General features: G+C 40.0%; 1 protein-coding gene across 1 annotated transcript in view; it reads left to right on the top strand.

Moving 5' to 3' along the window:
* Positions 1–12,362, top strand: part of DSCAM (DS cell adhesion molecule) — a 442,855-nt gene that overhangs the window by 200,888 nt on the left and 229,605 nt on the right. The gene's annotated exons all lie outside the window — the stretch shown is intronic.

The raw sequence follows: 12,362 nt of genomic DNA, 5'->3' as shown, positions 1-12,362 counted from the left end.
TTTCAGACCTCTTCTGACTCAAACCATTCTAGATTCTCTGGCTTTCTCTTTTACTCCCACACCACAGACCTCGGACCTCAGTGAGACCCTTACCAAGACTATGCAACAGCCAAGCACTTTTCTCAGGCTTTTTTAGGTAGTGTTTGTCTTTACCCAGTAGAAAGTGTTTTGTGCCTCTTTTTTTTTTTTAAGATTTAGAGAAAGGGTGCTCGATTGTAGCACATGTAAATGCTCCCAGTTGTGACAGGGGCCAGGAGTTGATGGACCCTTTCCAGTAATGCAATGCTTCCCTGCTATAACTGACAGTTTGTTCTTCAAGTGACTCAAAACTACTTTATTACTTATGATTGTGTTTTTATACTGGTTCACCTTGACAAGGAAGTAAGAGAATGGACTTTTCATGTTATGAGTTCTGCAGGTGAGGAAAATGCAGGTAGGAGAGAATATAAGCATGGTGGGAGTGGAAGAAGTGTGGACATATGAAGGATCTGCTCAGGGGCAGGAACATTTTTGCTCTCTGCTTCCAAAAAGCAAACAGACAGTTCTTGCTCATATGTGGAAATTTCCATGAGAGATGCACAAATGTTAATTTCCTAAATAATCTCACATTACCACAGTAAAGGCTTGAAGCCTTTTCAGTAAAGGGAGTCAATAAAGAAGGCAAAGCAGAGCTTTATTTGCACACATGGACAGGCACAAAGCAGGATTTTTAAGTGGCACTGGAGTGATGAGGGCAATCCCTGAAGAATGCTTCCTCCAGACCAGTCCCTGAATATTTAATAATGGTGAATTACCAGAACCCTTCAACCATAATGAAGGAATAAGCAGGCAATTAGAGCAAACTGGAAATCCCTTGCCCTAAAAACCCTCCAGCCTTTTAACTCTCTCTGTGCATAGACCATTCCCTTCTGATTTCTCCCACTTACTTAAAAATCATAGTGAGAAAAGGCTTTTTACCACCTCTTAGAAACCCTCCTCCATCCTGCTCCTTCTCAGAAAGAATCAGTATTGGTACCTTCTGCAGAATTCAAAGCCACTGCTGCTTACTGAAGTTCCTGCAGCATCTTGAGTTGGTATCACAGCCATCATTTCACATGAAATGTATGATATAATTCAGCAACCCACTCCCTTCTCTAGGCAGTGCAATGTTTAATCCTTGCAGAATATCAGAAAAGCAACTCAAGTTGTCAGGAGCATCTGAGGACATGAGCAGCCGGTTCTATGTTGGCCTTCTTTCTGTTAGTTAGTAGTTAGTTAGTGTTAGACAAATCTGGCAAAGCTGAGAAGCAAATGATTTATGTGTGCAGTGATAGCAACTTACTTCAAAAATATCTCTGAAATCCTCAGAAGTGAGGAATAGGCTGAGCAGATGAATGAACATTTGGACCCAAACTTGAACGCAAGCCAGAAGTTTCATGTATATCATAGAATCATAGAATGATTTGGGTTGGAAGAGACCTTAAGGATCATCTCGTTCCAACCCCCTGCCCTGGGCAGGGACAGCTTCCACTAGCCCAGGTTGCTCAAGAGCCCCATCCAGTCTGGCCTTGGACACTCCAGGGATGGGGCAGCCACAGCTTCTCTTGGGAACTTGTTCCAGCACCTCACCACCCTCACAGGAAAGAATTTTTCCCTAATATTTCATCTAAACCTACTCTCTTTTGGTTTGAAGCCATTCCCCCTTGTCCTGTCACTGCAGGCCCTGGTAAATAGTTTCTCTCCATCTTGATTAATATCCTCTTTTATCCCATTTGAAGAAATAATTGTCCAGTGCATCAGATTTGGAATATTCTTCAATAGGATCTGACCACCTGGATTGCAGCCTGAAGATCTGTTAATGCAGACAAAGGATGGAAAACAAGCCCTTGTGGCTTATGGGTGTTACTGAAATGGAATTTAAAGCAAATAATGAGAAACTGCAACCAGGCTGAAGAGGATTGGGATCATTTAGGTAATTGGGTCAACAGATGGTAAATAGTGTGGTATAGAAATATGTAAAATAATTAGTCTGGGAAAAAGAAACCAATCATCCAGTACACTGATGAGGAAAGAAGTGTTGATTATTGTGGAAAAGTCATTGGAATAATCAAGGCAGAGCACAGCAATAGGGAACAATGCAAACAAGTCATTAGGCTGTTGGAGAAAGAGGATAAAGAGATAACAGGTGATCTAATTTCTGTTTGGAAAATCTGACTTTTGCATATGGTCATAGGATTAAGAAACAAAATCATTATTTCCTTTTAAGTGATGCTTAAGATCTTGTCTTAATAGAAGTGGACTGCACTAAGTGTTTGCTACTGAGAAGATGCAACTGCCAACATAAGAAATTTTTTGGACACCATCTAGTATTTTTCTGTGGCAGTGCTCTATGGATGGTAGGAAATACAGTTTTGGAAATGACCATTTAATGGCATAGACTAGCACAAAAAGTAGCACAAATAGTAGAGGATATTGTGCCATACACAGAAGTTACCGTAGGTAAATTTATTCTGTGTGGTTCTAATTAAAGATTTTGAGATATTCAGAAGCGTGGTTTTTGTTGGAAGCACCTTGGTTTTGACACTGAAAGGTGACAAACCTCCACATTTAAAGAAATACAAATTCAGAGCAATAGTCTGACAATTACTAGTGTTTGCCCAACTCCAGATGGACTAAGTTATCTGATGTTGTAAATTCTTAAGCTGTTGAGAAGCTCTGTACTTTGGTTTAGCCAAGGCTTGGGCACTGTGCCTTTTACCAGCTGCAAAGGCAGCTTTTTTCTAAAACATTCCTTTAAAGCTTTGTCCCTAAAGTCTGGTTTCCTGCTGTGCTGAGACTGGATAACAGGCTAAAGAGATCTGCACCCAAAGTCACTGTCAAACCCTCTTGTTTCTCCGCTTAAAATTGATAGACAGCCCCCAAACTGTACAAAATTTGGCTCCAGCCTGATGAAAGCATGCAAATACACGCTTAGATTATCCATATCCATCTGAAAAGTCATTTCTGAGGGAGAGAAAGGCGGTGGAGGTTGGTGGGGAAGGAAAAATGAAGGTAAACAAACATGCAGTTGTTGCACACAAGGGACTTACATGGACTTACTGAACACATTTTAGAGATGTTGGCAGGAAACTGATGACCAGAGATGGGATAATATGCAATATTATATGCTTGAAATGAACTCCTTTTCACTGCTAATTTTCCAATACCTTGCTCCAGTACATTGTTGGAATGTTTGCCTCCACGTCTGCCTCTCAGGGTCTTTGGATTTCTTCACTCAGGGCCACTGTTCCACCAAGGGAAAGGGATGTGTCTTTAGAAAACAACTGCTATTGACAGGAGCTTCTGGATTATCTATGATTTGCAATTATAACCTTTTGTGTGAAAGGCCTTTTTTGAGTTCTAATTCATTCTGTAAATCCTGCACAGGAGTTGTCTTAAACTGCAGGTTCCGTAGCCCAGAGAAATGCCCATAAATTCCCTTTCTAATATATTACTTTCTGTTCTCGTGTGGTGTTGCATTTCCTGTGGGAGTTGGCAGAAAAGAAACACGATAGATTTGAAGTCAGAGACAGTGATGGGATTTTGGAAGCTTTTGCAGAAACTGAAGTGATAGTATTTGTGACCTGGGTACTCCAAAGCACAGGCCACATTTATTAGAAATTAATTGTATCAGGAAGGACATTCCTTTAATTAAGAGGTTGGAGTCTTCATCTGAGACCAACCCACGTACATGAACTTTATCTACAACCTCCCATAAAATGTTAGGGTTTCCCTCTTTGCTCCTTCTGTTGATCTGTAACAGGAAAACATATTTTAAAAGCTGTTGTTGTTGTTTTATTTGTGAATGTCTATGTTTGCAGTACCTTTTCCAGACAGCAGATACAATTCTTTCCCCTCTCTCCATCTATTAATGCTTCCCACGGGTTTATTGTGTGGCGTTATCTAAAATCACAGGGCTGAGAATGTTGTTTCCTCTTGCTTTTATAGACTTCAGGGAACAAATTGTGTTTCATAATCCACACTTCCATCTTCTTCTAGTAGGATATGTTGGAGGTAATTATTTTGAAGTAACTTTTTATTGTTGTGATAAAGAATTCCTTGTTCTTCTCCTGTTTAATTGACCTCAATTTGATATCATACCATTGTGGTTATTTCAACACATTTTTTGTATGAGTATTTTGCTAGAAATTATATTCCATCTAAAATGTGTTTGTTCAGGGCTTTGAATCTCTCATGTGATGTGATGATTGTAATAATAGAAGGATAATCATTTTTACACATTACTGCCGCTTGCTGTCGTGTTGCAATTCCTATCAGCTTTCTTGCAGCTTATTTAGATGTGTGACTGTTTCACTGTTGTGATCATTAGGCACTGGAGACAGAAAGATTTTTACTGCTTTTCCTTTATTCTTACCCTTTCCATTCTTTTGAATGGTCTCCTCCCCAGAGGAGTTGTGAATGAAGGTGTGATAAGGAACAAGAAGGTCATTAATGAAAATTGGTTCATGTTGGCAACAACTCCAGGAGTCTCTTCTTATTACTTGAAATAAATCAATTTGCAAATCTGAGTACTGAGAAAGTTAACACTATTCTGTAACATTTTATCACCCAGTCCAGCTGCTTGTTGTTTCTGCTGGTTTTTTGGTAACTTGTCAGACTGGGATAACAATACTTAAATTGTAAGAGCCCTATCTTCTCTTCCAATGACTAACCTACTCTATGTAGTTACTTGAAATGTATTTGAAAGTTGATGAGGAGCAGGATGCCATGGAACTGTAGTTAAAGGTTAAAAAATATGAGAACTTTTAGTAGCACACACAGCAGTGGCTCCATTGTGTCAACGCAGTGACTTTATCCAGCTGCGGTGTGACCTTGGACAGGTTGTCTTCTGTGTAATTCAGTTTTCTCTCCATTTCCCTCTGTCTTGTCCATTTATATTGTCCATTTAAACTCTCTGAATAAGATTTTGTGACAGGCTGTGTGTATATTTACACAATGTGGATGATGACATTGCCCTGCTTAACTGCTGCAATGCCCAGGAGCTGTCCTGTTAAAAATATTAATGTTTTGCTTTCTTATGTTTTTAGAACTTACAAAAATAAGCGTGAGCTGATTTTTTTTTCCCCCTCAAAAGACTGCTACAATTTTACTGGGCATAGTAAAAAATAAGGAGAATGAAAATAGCTTTGATCCAAAGCAATGATGTCTAAGGCAGGGGAAGAGGAAAAAGTGGCAAACTTGCAGGTCATGGCATCACTTGATTCATTTGCAGGTATATAAAAGTCTGGGGATCATTAAACCTTCTAGAACTCTATGCAGCATAAGCTTCTGCAGCCTTTTGGGTTATTTTATTATCCTCCATGGGCAGGGACACCTTCCACTAGCCCAGGTTGTTCAGAGCTTCATCCAGCCTGGCCTTGGACACTTCCAGGGATGGAGCAGCCACAACTTCTTAGGAAACCTATGCCAGGGCCTCACCACCCTCAAAGTCAAGAATTTCTTCCTAATATCTGATCCAAACCTCCTCTCTTTTAGTTTGAAGCCATTCCCCCTCGTCACTACTGTTCTTGATGAAGAGTCCCATCTCCGGATATCTCACACTAAAATATCTTTAAAACACTGATAAAGAAAAGGTTTTGAAGTCTGTCTCTGAAAACGTTTGCAAAATGTTTGTCCGAGTGGAAGTTCTTGTTAAATTGATATACATGAACCTCAGAGAGTCCTCCTTGGAAGGAACACTGCCAGAATATCATTTTGCAAAGGAAGGGGATGGGATTCTCTCAGATTCGATTTTCACATGAAAATGTGGTCACCATGAAAATTACTTTGGTAACCATGGTGAGATAAACTGATGGATTAATGATTAACTTTATAACACCAAATAACAATGTGTTGTACGGGTGGTCTAGTTCCATTTTAGTAATCTGAAGGGGTTTTGTATTAATTATGACATTCCAGCCCAATGATTGATTGGCAAAGCAGCCAAAGGAACGTCTCCCCTGGAGAAGTAAAACCATAAATTTCAAAGCACAGAGTGTGCATTATGTTTATAAATTTTATATATATATATATATATTTATATATAAGTTCCACTCCCCAAGAAATTTTAGTGTTTCACTCTACAGAGTAACAATGATTCTCTTATTTACACTTGTGTAAATCAGGAGTGGCTTCCCTGCAGGCAGTGGAGTTGTAGCAATGACCAGAGAACTGGCATTGTAAATGTTGACTTCAGTATCTAAAAGCAAAAATTTGTGTTAAAGATGGCAGTACAGCATCTAAATCCATTAAATTACTGAAAAAGAGAACTTTTTATTTCCTTTTTAGGTAAACTGAGCTTTCAAAATGGTGTGATGAAGCCAAGGATGGAAAACTAATAATAGGAAATAGTGTAGCACAGAATAAATTTAAAATTCAGCAGTACAAAATGTTACATTAATTTTATCAGACTGCAGGCTGCAATACTTATAAAATAAAATGCTTCAAATTTTTGACATGTTTGTTGAACCAAAACCCTATAACGGAGTAACAAAATATTTTGAGAAAAAAAAAAAAAAGAGAGCAAAACATGGGTTGACTCACAGTCAGCATCAGGTCATACAAAGAAATTACCTCAATTTAAAAATTATTTAGAGGCTATAATTATTTTTTTGTTAGTGTAAGTGCTCCTGTAGCATGTTTTATTTCCCTTCATCTGGGGAAGTAAAAGGAAGAAAGGCAGAAATATAAACAAGTGGGAAATATGTTTGTCTTTGCACAGTTTGCTTCTCATCCATCCAGCACTGAAGGTGGTCAGCGATACTTCTCAAGAAGTGCTGTTACTCCTTTTTCTTCCCCATCTTACCCGGTTTTTCCCCTGACAGTGAGACACGAGATGTCCCCATGACCACAAAGAGATTATTTTCAGCTCTCTTTTTATCAAACCAAACTTCCTGAAATTCGCCAGTGAAAGACCATATTTCGCATGTTTATATCGGGCACAAAATGCCTTTGCAGGATCCCGATCACTCACAACGAGGAGGGAAATTTATAGTTCATTCCCTTCTATTTGTCTTCCTAAGTGCGATCTTGTGTGGTAATATGGGGATAAATTATAATTGCAAAGCACTTTTCTACAAAATGATTCTTGAACGTTGAGGTTTTCTGTGCCATAAAAGGGAATTGTGCAGACTTACAAGAAAACTGAAATTATTTTTATTGTGCTCACAGCAAAGGGCCCGAAGGACACTTTTCCAGAGGAATAAATCTGTAAATGGCTGATAATTAAATGTTGGGATTTCGTAACCTGCTTGGGAACCTGGGCCACTGCTGTGTTACTCTGTTATTAACTTATTTTTCCTAAATGGGGAGTAACTTCAGTGAAGTGAACAGACTCCTGAGTGGTACAAATGACCAGTGAAGTGACACTATAAACTTTGTGTCTGAAAGGGGAGAGCTTTTGTTCGAGCCAATGTTGCAGGGCCCAAGTCCATTATACGACAGAAAATCAGTGAATCTGAGCACAAGAAATCAGAAGAAGGTGACTGAGGATTCCCAGCATGGATTGGCACTTGGGCAAACCAATCTTTCGTGGCCAACCTGGTTGCCTTCCATGATGAGATGCCTGGATTTGTGGGTGAGGAGAGACATTTACCTTCAACTTTATCGCTGTTTTCAGCAATCTTTTGAGAAAATATTCCTATATCCAAGTCAGGACATTGTGGTCTGGATGTATGGGCAACTGCATGAATTGCTACAGATCCTGCTCTGCCTCTACCTGACAGGAGGTTCTGGCAAGGTGGGGATTGGCCTCTTGTCCCAGATAACAAGTGACAGGAGTCTAGGGCACAGGTGTCTTCAAAGTAAGGCAAAGAAATAATTTCACCTCATAGAGTTTGAATTTTCTGAACCCTCAGAGTGGTTTATACTTGGCAATAGATTATTTTCTTCCCATCAACTGGATTTTACTCTGTAACTACAGAGTAATCACCAGTACACAAAACAACTGTGCAAGAAAATTAGACTTTGTCTAAACTCTTTAATGCACCTGATACCTTTTTGAGTATGATTATTTTATGCTTGGAGTCTCTGTTCTGACTAGTCCTTTAAAAAGGTGCAGAAATTAATAACAGATCCCTGGTGTCAAGACTGGTCTAAAGTTAAATTTACTGATAAACTGTGACAGCAATAAGTGTTACCTTAGTCATGTCTTGTGAATAAAAAGAGCGGATTCACCACAGGGCTGGAAGAAGGAAAAGGAACCCAAGGTACTTGCATTGCACAGAAATAAAAGACTGTTGCACTGTAGGTAGCAATAATTTAATGAGTTATGCCTAATGTGGCCAAATTAAAAAGTACCCAGCCTTCATTAGGCTGTGGTCCATCCATGAGGAATCTAAATTTGAATTTTTTTGGCAAAGATCCCAACTGACTCTCTGTCCTGGAGCCACAGTCGAAAGCTGTGAATGCCTGCAAAGATTTCTCTCCTCCTCTGCATTTTATTCACACAACAACATTGTTTTTACACCAGATGCCCCTTTGAATCAGAACATTCTTCCAGGCAGGCATCAACCAGTGCTCTAAGGTTGATGGAACTCATTGGAACTCATTGGAAATACAGGAAGCAGGGTGGCTTGGTGCCATGGAAGTGCTGCCCCAAGCTGCCCTTTGCCCACTGGTTTGGCTACAAGTGGGGCTGTTACTGAGCTGTGAGAGATCTTGCAGAGAGTACAGTCACTCTGCCTCATAAAAATTTGCAGGACCAAGCCATTACAGAATCACAGAATCATTTGTGTTGGAAAAGACCTCCAAGATCATCGAGCCTGATCCCCACCTTGTCCCCCAGCCCAGAGCACTGAGTGCCACGTCCAGTCTTTCCTTGGACACCTCCAGGGATGGGGACTCCCTGGGCAGCCCCTTCCAGTGCCCGACCACCCTTTCCAGGAAGAAATTCCTCCTGAATTAACTTAATTACAGCTGAATACTGAGAAACAGTAAATCTTTGGATTTTCTAAATTTATTGTGTGTTTAGTAATTTATATCAATGGGGCCTTGTTCTTGTCTTGCAAACAGAAGTCACTGCCAATACAAACACATCTCGTTTTTGTCTCTTGCTTTACAGATAAAGAATGCAAGGAAGCGAATTTGTTAACACACACAACAACAAAAGTAGTGTTTGGACAAGTTATTCTTTGGTAAAACCAAGCAGTTTGCTCCACATAATAACAACAACACAACAGATACAACTGCATTTTCTCCATTAACTTATTTTGAGTGTCATTTTTTCCCACGTCCAGATTTATTTCCATCTGTTTAATTCTCTTTCCATTTTCTGTGTGAAAATGTGGTCTGAGATAGACAGGATGTCTATATTTACACAGAGAAAGTATTTAAATTTCAACAGATCCTAGGAGTAGTTTGATCATGCATCATCTGTCCTATATAGATGTTCTGCTTCCTTTAGTAGCTGTTGGGGTGAGGGCTTTGTACAGAAGTGATTTTCTTTTCCTTTCTTTTCCTTGAAACATGACCACTTACACCTGGAAGAGGGAAGTAAAGTGACAGGAATCTTTTTTTTTAAGTCTTCTGAAACAAAAATATATTCTTTCATTCTGATTTCTTTCTGAGATTTTCAATTCCATTGTGATTTTACCTAAAAGGAGAAATGCTTTTGGGTTTTTTTTAAGACATTTTCCTTCTCCGAATACAACAGGGGTAAACCCAGGAGTTTTCAAAGAGTTCCCTGTTTTGCTTTTGCTTGAGCAAATCATGACCAACTTCCCTCCTCAACTTTTAGGGGAGTAAAAATTTTGCCTCCCATTATTAGGTGTCCTGGAATTTGTGGTGCCTTCTGATGTCAAATGAGTTGCAAAGTCTTTGTGAATCCACCAGCCCTTCCTGGATTTGTGTCTTCTGGGAGTTTTGGTAACTTCCTGTATTTTCCACCGTATTTTTGATCTGGGAAGCTCTCAGACCTCTGTCCAGAAGTGAGAACTAGTGAGCTGGAAGGGAGGAAAGTCAGGTGAAGAAAGACAGTTTGGGGGTGAATGCATGGAGATTTCATTCAGCTTTGGAATATACATATTTCAAACACACTAAGCAGTTCAAGAGTAAGATTTCTGTAAAACATGAGCAATTAAGGAGTCTTTTTTTGTAATTTCTCTCTACTCAACTGTTGAAAGCTAATTCTGTAATTTCTCTTTAACTCAACTGTTGAAAACTAATTCTGCAAATAATAAAGAAAACCCTCCACTGTTTTTTTGAGAGTCATGATGCTTAATTTGTGCAACATTTTCATGCACAATGCCTTTAAATCATGCTCTCTTTGGTGATATCATTACTGATGCTAAAAACAAGATGTCTTAACACAGTGCTTGAACAAATTGGGATGTACAGGCCTTGTGCAAAGTGCTGAAGGGGTGAGGAGAGTGTGTTTCAAAGACAGTGTGTGAAGGTAGAACAATATTTGACAAGCTGAAAATGGAGGAAACCTTTGGGGGGATGTTCTTTCTGATGTTTTGGATCAATTCATGCAAAATTCAGGTTAAACAGAAGCTATCAAAGGAATTCGTTGGGGTGGAATCACTGGAAAAACTACTGGTCAGGAGATGTGAATCTCATTACCTGTAATCTTCCATCTCTAACCTATAACTCTAAATATAGAAAACCGCTGTATACATAATAAATTAATTCTCCTGCCTATTTAAAATGTTGGTTTTGTCCCTTTTCTTCCTTGGCTATAAATATTATTGTTTGTAGCAACCAATCTGAACCAAACCTTCTGTAAAATTCAGGACCACATTTCATTTGTGGTTATTAGCTGGAATGGGAAATGCTGAAATAACTAGGAAAGATATAATTGTGATTGGAAGGAAAAACTATGAAAATCATATGTGAAAGGATTAAAATAGCCTTTGAATGACTATTGAAATGACTAATAGTTTATAAACCATCTGCTGTTAATTGTCATTATTGCTTTGTGGAGGGACAAGGGAAAAGAAGCTTTCCTTCCACTTGAATTTTGCCTGATCTGAATCAGACAATGATAGAATTTACATTCTCTCTAAAGCAGTTGCATTTGGGATATTTTAAATCAATCCCTCTGAGATGCTTTTATAGAGCCTTATTTTGTCCTTAAATCTTTGGGCCATTCCATTAAATACTGCAAAGAAAGGCAGAGAAGGTTTCCCTGTGTTCCAAGGTGAGGAGCAGGATTAAGTGTGGGCACAGACATGTTGTTCCACATGATTCTCATTTTCTTTCCATATTTTTTGCTGGTAGTCCATCTGTAGAGCAACCTCAAGGTGAGCATGTAATTATCAAGAGTATTAAACAGAGAAAATTACATGGTTGTCTGTGTTTTTCCACCACTGATCTGTCCAGATGATATGAGATTTTTGGACCTGTAGAAAGATTACAAGAACATTTGGGCTCTCCTGTTGTGGAGGCATCCAGAACTGCCTCTCTCCATTATTCCTGCCTTCTGCCCATTTTTCAGAACAATCTTAAACATGGATTTGATTGACAGTCAAAATCCCCCCTGGCATGAAAGTGTTGATGGGGTTAGACAGGGTGCAAAAATTTACTCCTTGTGGATAAGAAAATCGGGGGAGGAAACGAAAGGGTCCTGGTGGGACTTCTGAGTCACGTTGCAGCAAGTAGGTCTTGCATGTTTTAACACTTTCCAAAGAGATACTGGTGGAGTTCCTTGAGCACAGAAGTTAATGAGGTCACCACAGAATGGAGACCAAGGCAGTAAATGGATATTGAAATGGCAATGAAAAGGAAAGAGCACAAGAACTGAAGCAGACACACAGGGCAGCACGTGTTGAGGTGGCAGCAGAGACAAGAGAAATGCTTTGTTTGGCTTGGCAAGCAGTTTGCAGTCAAAAATTTCTGAGGATTGGGGTCAGCTCTTTTTCTAACCTTCCAAACCCATGTCTCATATAAGTAAGCCTCCCAGGGAAGATTGGACATTGGGATTGGAGTGAAAGGAGGAACAATGAGGAATTCTTAACCATCTGCTTAAGTTTCTAGATCAGGGTTTCCTAAGGTAAGATCATGGAATAGAATCATCGAATCATTTAGGCTGGAAAAGCCCTCCAAGGTCATCGAGTCCACCCTGTCCCTGATGCCCCCCTTGTGCCCCAGCCCAGAGCACTGAGTGCCACAGCCAGGCCTTCCTTGGACACCTCCAGGGATGGGGACTCCACCACCTCCCTGGGCAGCCCCTTCCAAGGCCTGAACAACCTTTCCATGAAGAAATTCCTCCTGTGTCCGCCCTGAACCTCCCCTGGCACAGCTGGAGGCCGTTCCCTCTCCTCCTGTCCCTTGTTCCCTGGGAGTAGAGCCCGATCCCCCCCCCGGCTCCCCCCTCCCGTCAGGGGGGTGCAGAGCCAGAAGGT

Source organism: Lepidothrix coronata, unplaced genomic scaffold (assembly GCF_001604755.1).
Source record: "Lepidothrix coronata isolate B3197 unplaced genomic scaffold, Lepidothrix_coronata-1.0 Scaffold30, whole genome shotgun sequence".
Lineage (NCBI taxonomy): Eukaryota > Metazoa > Chordata > Aves > Passeriformes > Pipridae > Lepidothrix > Lepidothrix coronata.
The sequence above is the reverse complement of the archived record's forward strand: the minus strand, read 5'-3'. Positions and strand labels throughout refer to the sequence as shown.